Source organism: Cricetulus griseus, chromosome 2, assembly GCF_003668045.3.
Source record: "Cricetulus griseus strain 17A/GY chromosome 2, alternate assembly CriGri-PICRH-1.0, whole genome shotgun sequence".
NCBI classification, from domain to species: domain Eukaryota; kingdom Metazoa; phylum Chordata; class Mammalia; order Rodentia; family Cricetidae; genus Cricetulus; species Cricetulus griseus.
In genome coordinates, this window is record NC_048595.1 from 6,013,201 (window position 1) to 6,030,276 (window position 17,076).

The 17,076-nt window shown below is 43.1% G+C and overlaps 1 protein-coding gene across 7 annotated transcripts in view; it reads right to left on the minus strand.

Moving 5' to 3' along the window:
* The window catches only part of Rere (arginine-glutamic acid dipeptide repeats), a 329,883-nt gene that overhangs the window by 251,758 nt on the left and 61,049 nt on the right, over positions 1 to 17,076 (minus strand). The window contains exon 1 of one of the 7 annotated variants that reach the window (XM_035439390.1): positions 296 to 645. The exons of the other annotated variants lie outside the window; for them this stretch is intronic. The gene's annotated coding sequence lies outside the window, so the exon portion shown is untranslated. Of the gene's footprint in view, positions 1 to 295; positions 646 to 17,076 lie in introns of those variants that run through there. 7 annotated transcript variants of the gene reach the window in all.

The window sequence follows — 17,076 nt, forward strand, 5'->3', positions numbered from 1 at the left end:
CAAGTCCATTGAATTCATTTTATTTTCAACTTAAATTTACTCCCCAGTAAGCAGTAAAGTTTCAGATCACCTTTGCATTTTATGTTACTCATCTTTAACCAGACTTTACCTTCAGAAGGAAACAACAAACATACCCAACAAATTATTTATAAACTGTCCTTTCTCTGCCCCAAACAAGTTTCTTATTCTGTTTAGTTGAAATGCCCAGCTCTGCTAACTATCGTAACATTAAGAAACAATCCAACTGAAATGTAATGGGACACTTCAAATACCAACACCCCATTCCTACACTCACCAGGTCACACACCTATCTCAGGAAGCCCACACACCACTTGTCCAACTTCCAGCCAGAGACCCGCGTTCCCCTTACAGCACAAGGCCGCTGGCCACTTGCCTGCACCGAGGGCCAGCCCTCCTCCTGGGGCGCAGGGTCCCACAAACTCCAGGGCCAGGGCCAGGGCTGGGGCTGGGCGGGCGGAGTGGCGGAGTCGGGGAGGCGGGCAGGGCTGGGCGGTGAATTGCACCTCCAAACAAAAGGAGGCCGGGCGCCGGCCGGGTGGGTGGGTCCCGGCTGAAGCAGCCAGCCCTGGGCTGGGGATGCGCTGGGCCCAGGGCCACAGCGCTCGCTCGAACTCCTTTAGCCCCGGCGGCCCGGCCAGCACTGCCACGTGCCTGTGACCCAGACTAAAGAGAAAGAGCAGTCTGCGAGCGGCGGCGGCCAGCAAAACCCGGCCTGGAACTACTACACCGGCTCAGCGCGCGCCCAGGCCGCCACCAAGGGGCTAACACACACAATGCCCGCCACAACTGTAGTTTCCTCTTTGCCCGACAACCCTCATCCCCCAATCCTCCCAGCGTTCCCAACAGCCGGAACTGCGAGGCTGCGTGATTGATGGCAGCTCTTAATAGCGTGGTCAGCTAGAAAATGCATCTGCAAGCAAGATATTAAAGAGGCAGCGCATCCCTGACTGTGATCAGCAGTTCACACATCCTAGAGCTGCCTCTGCTTCATCCAGGAATACTAATGCTAAACCACCTCTGATGTCTATCAAACGCACAAGACACAACCAAGGACCACAGACCGCCCAAGACTCGATTTCAAAGACCATAGGAGAGCATCGCTGTGTGGTGTAAAACATTTCTGGGCAGGGCAGTGGTGGCGCACACCTTTAATCCCAGGCCTCGGGAGGCAGAAGCAGGAGGCTCTCAGTGAGTTCGAGGTCAGCCTGGTATACAAAACTGTTAGAGAGAAACCCTGTCAGAGGGGCGAGTTTTGACCCCAATTTCCCTTATAATTTAAGAATTTCTCTAGGTGACTTGATTAAATCTCTCCCAACGACCTCCAGAAGAAAATGAAGACCCATCTGTTACACAAGATGTAGTTACACAAGTTGGGCTTGACTGAAATTCACCTAAGGTCAACAAAAAGAGCATTCTTTGTCATGTGGCTTTAAGCAAACATAAAACAAACATAAAAAGTTAGCTTCCAGATTCATCACTAACTCAATTGTAAGCTTATCTGAAGACAAATATCTACTAATAATTTAAAGTTAGTTTCTTCCCCACCTCCCAATGGGGTATGGTCAAAATATATCAACTTACTAAATTTTATTGAAATTAAATCGAACTACATTCTAGGAATTTTTAAGAACTCCTGAGAGAGTATGGATTTAAAGTTCTAAACTTGGTACTGGCCCAAGTTGCAGGCTCACCATTCAAACAATCATTTCTAATGCCTTCACTGGTGGTGTGCCTTTCACCTGCAGGCAAGTTCTCTCAGTTTTATACATGTTCATTAGACTTCGGAAGGCAGAGTAAATTTTATGATTTCCCGGGTATCTTCTTAGGCAGAGAAATTTAGACACGATTAAAGTGTTTTGGTCCCCCGCCCCAAGATGTCTAAACAAAAGAAAAGGTAATGGTGAACCCTGTCTTGTTGGAACAAACAATTAAGCTGACGTATACTTAATGATCATCTTTGGAGCTGAAGAAATGGCTCAGCAGTTAAGAGACCTGACACATCCTGCAAAAGACTCAGGTTTGATTCTCAACACCCACATGACAGCTCATAACTGTAACTCCAGTCCCAAGGGATCTGAAACCTTCTGGCCTAGGGGGCTGGAGATATGGCTAAGTGGTTGAGAACATTGACTGCTTTACCAGAGGACCTGGGTTCAATTCCCAGCACTCACATTACAGCTCACAACTGTCTATAATTCCCATTCCAGGGAATCCGACACCTTCCTACAGACATGCATGCAGGAAAAACATCAACGCACGTAAAATAAAAATAGGTAAATTGTTAAAAAAAAAAATTCTAGGAAAAAACCCTACAGGAACTGAAAAGACTTCTGAGGGCTGATAGAGCACAATGGGACAGCCATCTGGCAGTGTCCTCATCAATACAAACTGGAGGCGGTCTACAGTGTGAATGTGCCTCTGCCACAAGCTCTCCTGAACACCATTCCTCACGGAGACCATCCTGAGGCTGCAGATCTGCTTCATAACTAAGTGGCTCTGAGATTCCTCCATGCACATTAGAGATCAATCAATCCCAACGCCTGCACACAAAAGCTACTCCTGTACCTAGACACTTAAATTCTCTAGCCAGCTACATCCAGACACAGAGCAAAGCCTATGGAGGATTTCTTCCTCAGACCACCTCCACCCACTCACAGACCCCCCCACCCACACACAAACCCCCGTTACGATAAATCTTTCTGCCAAATGCAGCCTGAGCCCCACCACCACGTGTGAGCTTTACGCCAGCCGCCTGCCCGAGTTAGGCCCAAATGAATACGCAGAAACTTGTATTAGGTTCAAAGCTGCTTGGCCAATGACTAGGACTTCTCATCTGTTAGCTCAGTCTTAACTATCATAAACCTATATATTTTATAAGACTTATCTTATCGGACGCCTTATTGGTGTCCCTCCTTGCTGGGATCACATCTTGCCGCTGGAGGAGGAAGGGGAAAAAAGGGGCCCTTCCTGTTTCTACTTCGCTTAAATTTCTTCCTCAGACCCTCCCACCCACTCACAGACCCACACACACACAGACCCCCCCATAAACACACACACAGAACCCCACCAACTCACAGACCTACACACAGACCCCCCCACCAACTCACAGACCCCCCCACAGACATACCACTAAGATTAAGCTTCTCTATGCCAAGAAATTTACAGAGACATACAAAATAAGAAAACAGAGTCACTGCCCATAAATCCAATATTCACAAAGATGTCTGTGTGCTTAGTACCACGGAAGATAAAGGGCAAACATTGCTTTTCTGACAGACTCACAGAGATCCCCCTGCCTCTGCCCCCAAGTGCTGGGAGTAAAGGCATGTGCCACCACCGCCGCTAGGCCAGAGTAAAATGAGGAGAAGGAGAAGACCAGCAAAAGGCAAGGTTTTTCTTTCTATGTTATAAACATTCGAATATTGTTCCTAAGATGATTTAGACAAGCTCTGAGACCCATCTAGTGCCCTATTTGCAAGCTACAGTTAAGAGTTAATGAGGAACTGGATGTGATGGTGCACATAACCCCAGCACTGGGGAGACAGAGGGAGGCAGGAAATCTGATCTACATAGTGAATTCCAAACCATCTCAAAGACGAGTGGTCCAGAATGAAACCAACGAGATCAATTTTAGAGAGATCCCTTCGCACATGCTATCGAAAGTGTGCCTGTATTTCACCTACAAGGTCCACTACACTAACAGCTCCACCGAGATTCCTGAATTCCCAATTGCACCTGAAATTGCACTGGAACTGCTGATGGCTGCGAACTTCCTAGGTTGTTAAATAAAATAAATTATAATAATAAATAAGGCAAGTGGTCCAGAAGCCAGCACTCTTAATTTAAGCCCAACTCGTCCTACTTCTGACATTTAGGAAACAGGCTTCCACACCGAGCAAAGCAATGTAAACAGAATAGAAAATTTTGAAAGCATGTTCTCTGAATATGAAAAAAGTTTTGCACATTCTGCTCAAAGAAAGAGGAGTGCAATAAACTTAATTTCCTCTCTTTTTCTCTTTAAAACAAATATAACTGGAGAGATGGCTCAGGCTCAGTGGTTAAGAGCACTGGCTGCTCTTTACAGAGGACCTGGGTTCAAGTGCCAGCACCCACATGACAGATCACAACTGTCTGTAACTCCAAGATCTGACAACCCCACACATACATGCAGACAAAACACCAATGCACATAAAATGAATTATAAAAACAAACAAAAAGCCTCTATTTTCCCTGGCATGGAAACCTGTCCAAGGACTCTTCCAAGTAAAAACTCCAGTAGTGGTCACAGAGCATTCCAAACCTACATTCACATGCTTCAAAGCAAAGACTTTGCCTTAAACCTTATTGGTATGTGTTTATAATTAAGAGATCTTCAGAGAGAAATAAAAGGTACTATAACAAAGTACACATTTTTCATGTATTTTGCACATGAAAAAGACCAATTTCATGGAGTGGATGAAGCAGGGCACATGGCAGAATCTGGGTCCTATGGGATCTCTTCCTGGCAGCGCCAGGTATCACTTCCTTTTGCCCTAAGCTCCATTCCACATAAAATCCAGCTCCTGGTTTCCTAATACCCTTCACTCATCAAAACAACCCTGACAAGTCAAGAGAAAGAGACAAGCACTCCATATTCTACAGGCCTCTGCATGTAGACAAGTGGGCTGACATCTGACTTTACCCTGAGTTGTAATTAAATTGGAAGTCTACTAAACCAACACTAAAGCAATGACCAGGGACTGCCTACAGGGTAAACATGGAAAACACTCCATCAACAGCTAAATAAGGCCCACATCCCTGAAGACCCTCACCCTCAAACACCTGCTCTGCCTCTGCCACTGCAAAGCAGAGTCTTGGCTGCACCTACAAAGATGGGAAACCATGGAAGGAGGAAGGAACGCATACATTTTTGGTTTATTTGTTGTAGTTTTTTAGACAGGATTCTTTTGTTTGTTTGCTTGCTTGCTTGTTTTTTGGAGACAGGGTTTATCTGAGTGTTCCTGACTGTCCTGTAGACCAGGGGGGCCTCAAACTCACAGATCTGCCTGTCTCTGCTTCCTGAGTGCTGGGATTAAAGGCATGTGCCACCACCACCTGGCAAAGGTTCTACTTTTTAACATGACACTTTTTTTTTTAAAGATTTATTTATTATGTATACAGTGTTCTGTCTGCATGTGTCCCTGCAGGCCAGAAGAGGGCACCAGATCTCATTACGGATGGTTACAAGCCATCATGTGGTTGCTGAGAATTGAACTCAGGACCTCTGGAAGAGCAGCAAGTGTTCTTAACCTCTGAGCCATCTCTCCAGTCCTCTAACATGACACTTTAAACAGTAATTCCTTTAATAATAATAATAATAATAATAATAATAACAACAACAACAACAACAGCAATCATGGTAGTCTAAGTCTGTTATCCCAGCACTTGGAAGGTAAGGGCAAGAGGACCACAAGTTCAAGACTAAACTTGGCACAGAGCAATCCATCAGGTTTTTTGTTTTTGGTTTTTTTTTTAAGTACAAGTAAGGGATTTGTGTTTTATATTAGTATGTAGAATATAGACTTAAACTGCCAGGTAGGTGCATAGACCTCTAATTTCGGCACTCAAGAGACAAAGGGAGGCAGATCTCTATGAGTTACAGGACAACCTGATGTATATAGCAAATTCCAGGACAGCCAGGGCTACATAAAGAAACCGTATCTCAAAAACTAAACAAGAAAAAGAGAAAGAAGGCAGGGAAAAGAGAGGGGGAAGGAGGGAGGGAGGGGGAGGAGGAGGAGGGAGGGAGGGAGGGAGGAGGGAGGGGAGGGAGGGAGGGAGGGAAGGAAGGAAGGAAGGAAGGAAGGAAGGAAGGAAGGAAGGAAGGAAGGAAGGAGGGAAGGAAGATGTAAGGAGCCTTGTAATCAGGCAGGCAAAGGCCTGGCTGAAGAAAGATTAAAAAGAAAGAGTACAGGCTCACTACCTGGCCATTGTAGATAAGAGTGACAATGTGTGGAGTGTGACAAAGTGTGAATAGCAAGATTTAGCAAACTATTTAAGGACCAGCTCAGAACTGGGAACTTTAGAGTGTACCACGACTCTATGTCCTGGAGCTCTCCTCCGCTAACCTGAGACAACCAGTCAGTCCATCAAGCTGAGTGCCCCTGTTCTGAAACCAATTCCACAACACCAGGCCCTCAGGAGACTGGACAGCCTGAATCCAGAGGAACAGAAGTCAAGGTACTGAGAGTCAACCTGGTCTTCTAAAAGAGCAGCAAGTGTTCTTGTCCCATCAAGTCTTTTATTAACCTAGAAAAGTTGTATACATTTGATGAAATAAACTTACTGTTGTTCTACTATGTGGTCTTATGTAAGTTCATGTAAATCATCTTTCTCCTTTCCAACCCATTAAAATGTCACCAGGTAGTATAATCCTAACAGTTTTCCGCAGAAAAGAAAACACAAAACTGTATTTCGTTTTGAAGCACCTTTAGATTTTTTTAATTAAAATGTTCTATTTCCTATAAAAAATCCAAATAGCTCTATTCAATGGCTTGAAGTCTCTCCAGGTTTTCTTCTGTATGCAAATTTGCACACATGCCTAACACCATGCATGCTTATTTGTTTGATGGTTCATTCTGCTGATTTTTACTTCAAAGAAATGAAAACCTACTGTTCACAGCAACTTGCTTCTCTAGTCCCATCCCTGACCCCAGCTGCACAGTATTCTACAGTGTGGGAGAACAGTACTTAAGAAATTTCTCCCTGAGGCTACGGGTACAGGGTTGTTTGGTTTGTTTTTTCCTGTTATAAATACTGTTACAACAAATCTTCATGAGAAGTCTTGTTTGGGGTGCAACTGTATTCCTACAGTGGGGCCTGCTATTCTGCCCTGATCATCAGAGCCAAGAAAGAACTTTGGCACACACCTGCCAGCTGTAGACACCCTCACTCTCTTACCCTTCTAGGGTGTCTTTGGATGACTCCTCCTCCAGAGTTCTTACACCCCATCTCTAAGTAATTATACCACATTCTTCCTTTTTAAAGCAAAGTCCTTGGTTTGACACGGTAGTGCACACCTTTATTCCCAGCATTTATGAGGCACAAGCAGGTGGATCTCTTGAGCACAAAGCCAGACTGGGTTACAATAGAGAGTTCCAGGGAAGCCAAAACAACACAGTAAGACCTTGTTTCAAAACAAAACAAAAGTAAAGAAAATTATCCTAAAGTACATGTAAAATTAACAGGCTTTTTGTTCTACATAGGTTCTCCATGTTAGCCTAGAAATACATGAGACATTTTCAGAAAAAGAAAAAAAGAAAAGAAAAAATACATAATATATTAAATATAAAATGCTTCTTTAGCTTTCGGCACTTTTGGATGCTTAACACTACTCTATTCTGATAGTAACTCTCACCTATGCCATTGCTCCAAAGCATTAAAAACAAAGGTCAGACACCAACCAGCATTAACTCCCAAAGAAGCTTCCTGGTGGCCTATGCATTCATTTATCAGACCACTTCATACAGCCAGCACAAAATGATTTGTTCACACAGGCTCCTTGGTAGGTTTAGAGGAGCTTAATAACAGAAACACAATGCACTAAACCACCTACATTGGTAATAATTACAGAGAACCATGAACATACCTGCCACAACAAGGAAGTTAATGTGCTTTAATGCCATTTTTTAATATTGAAATCTGCATTTAGCAAACAAAACTTGCAAATAAATTTTAAATTAGATAAACATTACTGCAATCTAGACAACAGCCTTTCTCTGTTTTTTGAAACAATTCCTTATTATTTAAAAGTATTACCTTGAGAAATTTTTAAAAGTATCAACATTACTAAAACATATTGGGGGGGTTAAAACACACCCAAGGCTTATTATCACCTTATTTACAAAAAAGGAGAAGTAAACATGACCAAAGGTGAGGCCGGAAGCACAGATTTCAAAAGTGTGCATCTCTCAGACAGGGGGGCAAAAAAAGTCCTTAAGCAGCTTCAACAGACTTCCTGTCAGCCCATTCCGTGAAATCTAAAGAAAAAGTTCACTCTAAAACTCACTGAGGGTCTCAACGTATAATGAATGAAACTCAATCAAGAAACTGTAAAGACAAAATTCAGCTGAGAGCAGAGATTGGGGGCACACATGAAAGCACACAGCACTTTGCTGAGATGTTTAGAATGGAGACCCTCAAGTGTCTCAGTGGAGAGATCCAGCTGAGTTTATTGGAAGTAAGCTTAAGACAATATAAAACCCCAACCAGAATCACTATGTCAAGAACTTAAAATATTAACTAGATATCTATAAAACTAAAGTAACATATACAAACTTGAAACACTGCTTGGCCTTTCATTGTTATTCTAATTTACGGTTTTTCTAGTACTGTAGCTCTAATAACCTGAACTCTTCCAAAAATAAAATCATATTCATCTTTTGGGGGGAAAATACTTAATAAATGTTTCAAAAAATTAAACAGATACTATTTACAGGGTTTAACATCATAGGAAGCATTCCTAAGTTAGTAATTTTATGCATAAAAAAATAATGACTTCCCTACAGAGAATGTCTGAGTAACCTAATTCAAACCATGCTAGGATGCATGAATCTTACATAAAAGAAGTTCAAATCAAGATAAGGATGCTTGGCAAAAGCAATACAGGACAGTCCTTGCCGGCTCCTCTGGAGAACTTGAGAGGTGAGACTCATGGGGACAAATGCTTAGCACCCATTCTGAGTTTAACTTTATTAAATCACAGGACATTCAGTTTCACACAAAGGGAGACTCAAGCTGGTTTCCAGTTGTTGTTTATAGCATTTCACACTGCTCACTCCCTACAATCTTCAGAGCAAGCAGACCACAGTGCAAACATCAAAGACAATCACTAACCGGTGTGCTGAGAGGTCTGCAAGGTAACCGTGCCCCATGTCCTCTGAGCTGACTACCTGACCAAAGACAACACTTGACTCCTAACAGGCTCCTACCAGCTTATAGTTCAGTGTTCACAGTGCTATGTCTTCTTGAAACTGGAAGACATTGAACAATACCCCTGGATTAATACTACAGCCAGGCAAATTGACTCAAATATAAGCATAAAATAAATACATCTTTGAGACAAATGGACCCCTCTGTGAATTCAAGGCCAGCCTAGTCTATGTAACAAGTTCAAGGCTAACCAAGGCTGTATTTCCAAGGACAAGAAAGGAAATCCTGTCCCCTGCAAAATAAACACACCTCTCTCTCCTGCAGCCAAGCAAGATGTCAAAAATAAAGAAGGCTCAGGGAAGACACTGTCTCCAAGGCTAAAAGGTACAAGTTACCAGGACCAATCACAACAGTACAGTTATCACTGGGGAGACAGCCTCCTGCATCTGAAATCTGTGGCTCGCAGGCCAAGCTGGAAAAGAAGCCACCAAACTATGTTAAATGTACATGGCTGAGTTTTCTGTACATAAATATGATTTTAAATTAGCATACAAAAAATGAAAAATTTTAAAACTGGAAAATAAAGACATCTCAATCATACATGACCTAAAAAATCTACTTTTCATGTTCACTTCTGGAGAAGATACTTCACAAACGAGAAAAATCAAACAAAATATGACTCCTACAGGGATGTGCAAAATGACACAGACAGAAGAGTCCCCTCACAGTGAGGAGTTAGGGCCCAACGCTACAGCACAGCACGGGTTTCTAGGCAGAAACCCCAGAGTGATCTAGAGCATCTAAAATGTCCACGCTGAAGGACATTTTCTAGAGTTGTGTCGAAAATACAAGGCTTACTTAAAGACATCGGCAGACAAAACTAGACAAAGAAACAAGAATAACTCCACAGTATATGCTGGGGTGATAAACAAACTCTATGCATAGGTGTTTTGCCTGCATGTATATCTATACACCACATGCATGCCTGTTACCTGCAGAAGCCAAGAGAGGGCATCAGGTCCACTGAAACTAGAGTTAGAGATTTCTTGAGCCACCACATGAATGCTGGTAATTGAACCCAGGTCCTCTGGAAGAGTGGCTACTACTCTTAACTAATGAGCCATCTACCTAGCCTTGAAGAAACAAAATTAAACCAAAGTGCAGTGTGTGCTTCCATTACAGCAGTATGTAAACCTCCTAAGAACATGAATATTCAATACTGATTAACCAGAAAGTGCTCATATAACCACACTGGGAAGAAAGAGGGGGGAAAAACCAGAGCTCTCATTGAATGAACTCAACAATAATAGAAAATAAGTATGTAAGTAGAAATAAAAACATAAGCATGTCCTTTAATAATACTGAAATAAGCAGAAAAGAAAAAAGAAAAGAAATAGTTTTCAAATTAACAAAAGGAGCTGGAAAGATGCCTCAGGATACAAGCACTGGTTGTTCTTCCCAAGGACAGGGTTCAATACACAGCCCGCACATGGCAGCTCACAACCATGTGTAACTACAGTTCCAGGGATCTGGCGCCCTCTTCTGGCCTCTGTAGGAATTACAACTGCTGCACAAACGTGTACATAAACAAAACATCCATACACATTAACTGACTGAAGTTAAAACATGAACAGGAATGGCATAGCACACCTATAATCACACCTTTTCTGGATTTTGCTGACTTATATAACATAGTTTAGCAATACTATCCTCCCCACCACTTCCCATTGTCTCTACAAAGTAAGTGAACCCAGGAAAGGGAGGAACAGGAATAAGCATTTCAATATTGCTAGGTTACTTTACATTTTTTTCTTTTTAGATTTATTTTCTTTTATGTGTATGAGTATTTTGCTGTATGTATATATGCACAACAGGTGCATCTGGTGCCTGAAGAGTTAATAAAAGGGGGCTGGATTCCCTGAAACTATGCATGGTTGTAAAAGCCACCACACAGTGCTCAGATTGAAACCAGAGTCCTCAGCAAGAACAACTGTTCTAATCACTGAGTCATTCCTCTAGCCCCAACATGGCTTGATTCTTAGTCTATGCATATTTATTAAATTTAACAATAACAAATTAAGCTGGGCAGCAGTGGTGCACACCTTTAGTACCCCAGCACTTGGGAGGCAGAGGCAGGCAGATCTCTGAGTTTTAGGCCAGCCTGGTTTACAGAGATTCCAGGACAGCCAGGGTTACACAGTGAAACCCTGTCTCGAAAAAAACAACAAAAACAAAACTGAAATATTACCTACTTGAAACAGCAGTAACTCACTGACAGGATCAGTAGACAGCTAACTCGTGGATACTTGCTTATCCGCGTGAAGCCCTGGGGTTGGATCTCAGCAACAGAGGGAGTCATACACAAGTACAACAAAACTGCTTCTAAGAAAACAAACACTACACTGAGACAATTTTACTGAGAGGCTCAGTTAAGAGGCTGATCCACAAGTGTTGTGCTGTGTGTCTAGGAGGGAACAGAAACAGGTAGCTAGCTCCCTGAGGTCAGCCCAGCCCATACACATACTCTCACCCAGACCCTGAGCACTCGGGGGTGTTCTTCATCACCTATATTTGGTTTTCTTCAAAGAGCAGGTTATACTACATTTTGCTACCTGCAAAAAAAGACTGTTGACATTTAGGCTCTCTATATTTGGAGGATCCCTCCCTTTACCCACCCATCCTCAACAAATAAAAACCTAAGTAATAATAACTGAATTCAGTTGCTATAGCTTTAGCAGGCGTAAATAAGAGATATTACTAAGGAAGTAACAGCTTTTAAAATATACTAAACTATAAGAAAAAGCAACCACATCATCTGGATGGCTTCAAGAAATTCACATAAATTTTGTTTTGTTTTTTGAGATAAGAGGCTTGTTAAGTCACCTGGGAAGGCCTTAAATTTGCAGATACCCCTGCCTCGCTTTCCTGAGTGCTGGGACTACATGTGTGTATCACTATACACAGCTATAGAGAACATGGATGCTTTAAACAGTTTGCTTGATTTGTTTATTCAATTATGTTCCATACTCAGCTAAAAGCTTTTAAGAGAATAGCATAAGTATGTACACACACGCACACGACAGCGCACGACAGAACAATGAATAAAAAAAGGAAAAGTTGAGGGTCTTTAAAGTACATGCCAATCCTTAGGTCAATAATGACAGTTTGAGTATCTCTCCAACACAATGACTGACTTTGAAAATACTGCTAAATTAGCCAGGTAATGGTGCTGTAAGCCTTTAATCCCAGCACTTGGGAGACAGAGGCAGGCGGATCTCTATGAGTGTGAAGCCAGCCTGGTCTCCAGAGTGAGTTGCAGGACAGCCAGGGCTACACAGAGAAACCCATCTTGAAAAACCTAACATAAATACTGCTGAATTTTAATTTTGTTGTTTTGTCAGTGAAATGTGTTTGCTTATACTTCACAAGTTCATTAACAATTCTCTGAGGTCTGAATTAAAGCTATGCAGTTTCTCAAGAAACAAATTTTGCTTTAGTTCTGGTTTGGTCAAATTAAATGTGCAAATTAACATGTAGAAACATACTTCAAAGGTTAGGCTTAAAAGTACTGAAAGGCTGGGATGGGTGTCACTAGACAGCAGCAGGCAAACACTGGGCCCCATCATACTGCAATCTGTTAGGCTTCAGATCAATGAGCTACGATCATCAGCAGGAGCTATTAGTATAAACGTTGACAGGAACAGACAGACAGACAGTACTAGATTTCCATCATAGGACTTCGAGGTAACCAGAATGGATCCAGTTTTTAACCTTAAAAGCCACAAGAGAGTGTGTTATTGTGCCAGCTACACTGGGTGTGCTTAGTGTCCTGGGAATGCTGATGTGCACTCTTAAGTGGTGACTGAAGAGTCACTTAAGTATGGGAAAAGGCTTGCAGCAAAAATTTAAACTGCAGTAATTCATTTACAAGAGAGCAGGGGGAAAAAAAAAGCCAGCTATCCTATATCAAAGTCTCTTTTTCCAGTTTCAATGGTAAACACATTTGCTAGACATGCTTAATATTTAGAAAAGAATGTACACACAATTCAAGAAAGAAATATTATTTTTACAAAGAGTACAATCTTGGCTATCTCCTCCAGGTCTCTGAGCAGAGAAAGTGATAGTAGCAAGAATAGTTAACCTTAGGGAACAGCGGGCCTCTCATACACTCCTAAAATTATAAATGCTAAGCCAAGCAGTAGGGCACACATCATTAATGCCAGCGCTCTGAGGTAGAAGCAGGCGGATGGATCCCTGAGCCTTGGTCTACAGAGTGAGTTTCAGGACAGCCAGAGTTGTTACAAAGAGACCCTGTCTTAAAAAACAAACAAACAAGTAAGTAAATAAATAAATTTTAAAGTTGTAAGATTTCTAGAACTTAAGGTTACAGATGTACTTAAGAAAATAAAACAGTCAAATGAGAATCTAATCTCTTCTCCTATTTTTAAGTTCCAACAAAGCTGAGAGAGTTCACCTTTTCCCACACTGAGTAGCAGCCAAAAAAAAAAAAAAAAAAAAAAAAAAAAAGCTTCATAGGCAAAATGCCTACCATTTCACAAGCAAAGATGTGACTCAGTGGGCCTGACCTCAACAATGTAGCAGTCATTTGAATTCAATCATTCACTCAATTAAGTGCAGAGGCTAAGACTGCCATTTAAATTTATCTCTGCGTTTTTCTGGGTATTTAAGTGGTGAATTACACTCTCCTGCTCAAAGCTATGACAGCAAGCAGCCCCATCTGAGTTTGTCGGTCATTAGCAGCTGAGCCTGGTGTTGAGGAGCTCAGACAGTGTCAGATGGGCAGATCGTCCTGCACTGGGGTTTGCTGAGCATGCAGCCTAAGGCAAGTCTCTGTAGGCCCACCTTGGTCAGCATGGACTGGTCTCTCAATTATAACCAGTAAAAAAGACTATAGCAGGCTAGCAGTGAGGGCATGAAGTGACTCAGAGATTTCCACCACAGACAATGTTCACAGACTTTAAATACCTGTTACTACTGAAAGCATGGTCTCCACCACAAGCTGATACAAGAACTTGATTAAGGGCCAACAAGCTAGCTCAGCCACCAAGGACTCCCAGGAAGGAAGGGAGAGAACTGCAACACCCCTGCTTAAAATCACCTTAAGAATTCTCTTTAGTACCACATGAAGCCACTTCTCAGGCACAAAGGGTGTTTGGTTCTTTTTGGTTTTGTGATGGGGGGAGGGGGAAGGTCCTTTGGGGTTTTTGTTGTTGTTGTTGTTTGGGTTTTTTTGTTGTTGTTGGGGGTTTTTTGTTTTTGTTTTTGTTTTTGTTTTTGAGACAGGGTTTCTGTGGTTTTGGAGGCTGTCCTGGAACTAGCTCTTGTAGACCAGGCTTTGTCTCCAACTCAGAGATGCACCTGCCTCTGCCTGCCGAGAGCTGGGATGAAAGGTGTGTGCCACCAAAGGCCGTCTGGGTCCTTTGTTTTTTTGAAACAAGGTCTTACCGGGTAGGCCAGATGTGCCTGGACCTCTATTTATCTCCTCAGCCTTTTCTGTGCTGGTAGTAGTTGCTGAGACAAGCCCACCGTGTCAAGCTTTCTAAATATAGTCATCCATTAAGTAAACTTACTATGTAATAACTGACTGACTCGTTATATAAAAAATCAAATGTGAGAAAAGGCACTGTCTCAACACACACGCACACACATGCAAGCACACAAATGGCGAGGAAGACACATTGAGAAGGCTGAGAAATAGTTCAAATTTGAGGTTTAAGAACAACTGTTTCTCATTCAGGAGCCAAGCTTGGTCCCCACACCCACAAGACATCTCACAGCCATTTATAGCTGCACTTCCAAGATCTGACACCCTCTTTTGGCCTCTACAGAAACTACAATACATATAGTATACAAACATTCATGCAATCAAAAAGTCATATACAGAAAATATTTTTTTTTGGGGGGGGAGTGAAAGACAGGGTTTTTCTGTATTGTTTTGGAAGTTGTCCTGGAACTCACTCTGTAGACCAGGCTGGTCTCGAACTCACAGAGATCCTCCTGCCTCTGCCTCAGAAAAAGAGGGTGGAGGCCTGGGATTTACCTGGGTGATCCTAGGTTCAATCTCCCTTACCGAGGAGGAGATGGCCCAATGTAAGAACATGTGCTCTGCCAGGTGGTGGTGGCGCACAACTTTAATCCCAGCACTTGGGAGGCAGAGGCAGAGGCAGAGGCAGAGGCAGAGGCAGAGAGGCAGAGAGGCAGAGAGGCAGAGAGGCAGAGAGGCAGAGAGAGAGGCAGAGAGGCAGAGAGGCAGAGAGGCAGAGAGGCAGAGAGGCAGAGAGGCAGAGAGGCAGAGAGAGAGGCAGAGAGGCAGAGAGGCAGAGAGGCAGAGAGGCAGAGAGGCAGAGAGGCAGAGAGGCAGAGAGGCAGAGAGGCAGAGAGGCAGAGAGGCAGAGAGGCAGAGAGGCAGAGAGGCAGAGAGGCAGAGAGGCAGAGAGGCAGAGAGGCAGAGAGGCAGAGAGGCAGAGAGGCAGAGAGGCAGAGAGGCAGAGAGGCAGAGAGGCAGAGAGGCAGAGAGGCAGAGAGGCAGAGAGGCAGAGAGGCAGAGAGGCAGAGAGGCAGAGAGGCAGAGAGGCAGAGAGGCAGAGAGGCAGAGAGGCAGAGAGGCAGAGAGGCAGAGAGGCAGAGAGGCAGAAGCAGAGAGGCAGAGTTCCAGGACAGCTTCCAAAGCTACACAGAGAAACCCTGTCTCGAAAAACAATAAACAAAAACGAAAAAAAAAAAAAAGTGCTCTTTCAGTTTGGTTTCTGTCTTGGTTAGGGTTACTACTGTTATGATGAAACACCATGACCAAAGCAACTTGGGTTGGGGGGTGGGGGGAAGCTCAAGCTTCCCCATCACTGTTTATCACTGAAGGGGTCAAGACAGGAACCCGGAGGCAGGAGCTGATGCACAGGTCATGGAGGAGTGCTGCTTAATGCTTTGCTCAGCCTGCTTTCTTAGGAATCCAGGACCACAAGCCAAGGGGTGGCTCCACCCATAATGGACTGGCTCCTCCTCCATTCATCATTAACTAAGAAAATGCCCTACAGGTGTCTACAGTGATCATATCAATTATTTTCTCAGTAGAGATACCTTCATCTCTGATGACTCTAACTGGTATCAAGTTGACATAAAACTAGACAGCATCATTCCTTTTCCAGACACCTGTGTCAGGAAGTGTACAACAGTCTGACTCCTGCTCCAAAAGGATCTGACTCCGTGAGTACCTGCATTCACCGACACACACACACAGACACACAGACACACACACACACACACACACAGACACACAGACACACACACACACACACAGACACACAGACACACAGACACACAGACACACACACAGACACACAGACACACAGACACACACACACACACACAGACACACACACACACACACACACACACACACACACACACAGCAACTGCAGAGTTTAAGTTGCACTGGCAATAACTTGGTGGGGAGGGGAAATGACCTGAAACCCATTGTACTACTATATCCCATGGAAACTGACACCACAAAATTGTCTTCTAACTGCCACACACCTGCCATAGCACACAAATATGACACATACATGATTATGACAATAAAAATCATTAAATAAATTGATGGACTTTTTTTTTTAAAAGCAAATGGTTCAATGGGTAAAAGCTCTTGCATCGCCAGCAGAGAACATAATTTCAAATCCCCAGAAGTAATGTAAATAGCTGTGTATATAAATGGATGTGTTGTGAGTATCTGTAATCCCAGTATTCCCCTGTAATTCTAGCACTCCTATCAGGGATGGAAAGCAGAGACAAGAGAATTCCCAGAAGCCCTCACAGTCCAACTAACCTAGTATAGACAGCAAAAAACAGACATACATCTCAAACAGGTTGGAATATTATTTCCACAGGTGTACACACACACACACACACACACACACACACACACACACACACACACACACACACACACACAGTCAAAGCCTCCCACAACTATAAGAAATTCTCTATTAGATAAGAAATGTGATTAAACATTAAAACTTAACTCCTCTTTTTTTTTTTTTTTTTTTTTTTTTTTCCCCCGAAACAGGGTTTCTCTGTGGCTTTGGAGGCTGTCCTGGAACTAGCTCTTGTAGACCAGGCTGGTCTCGAACT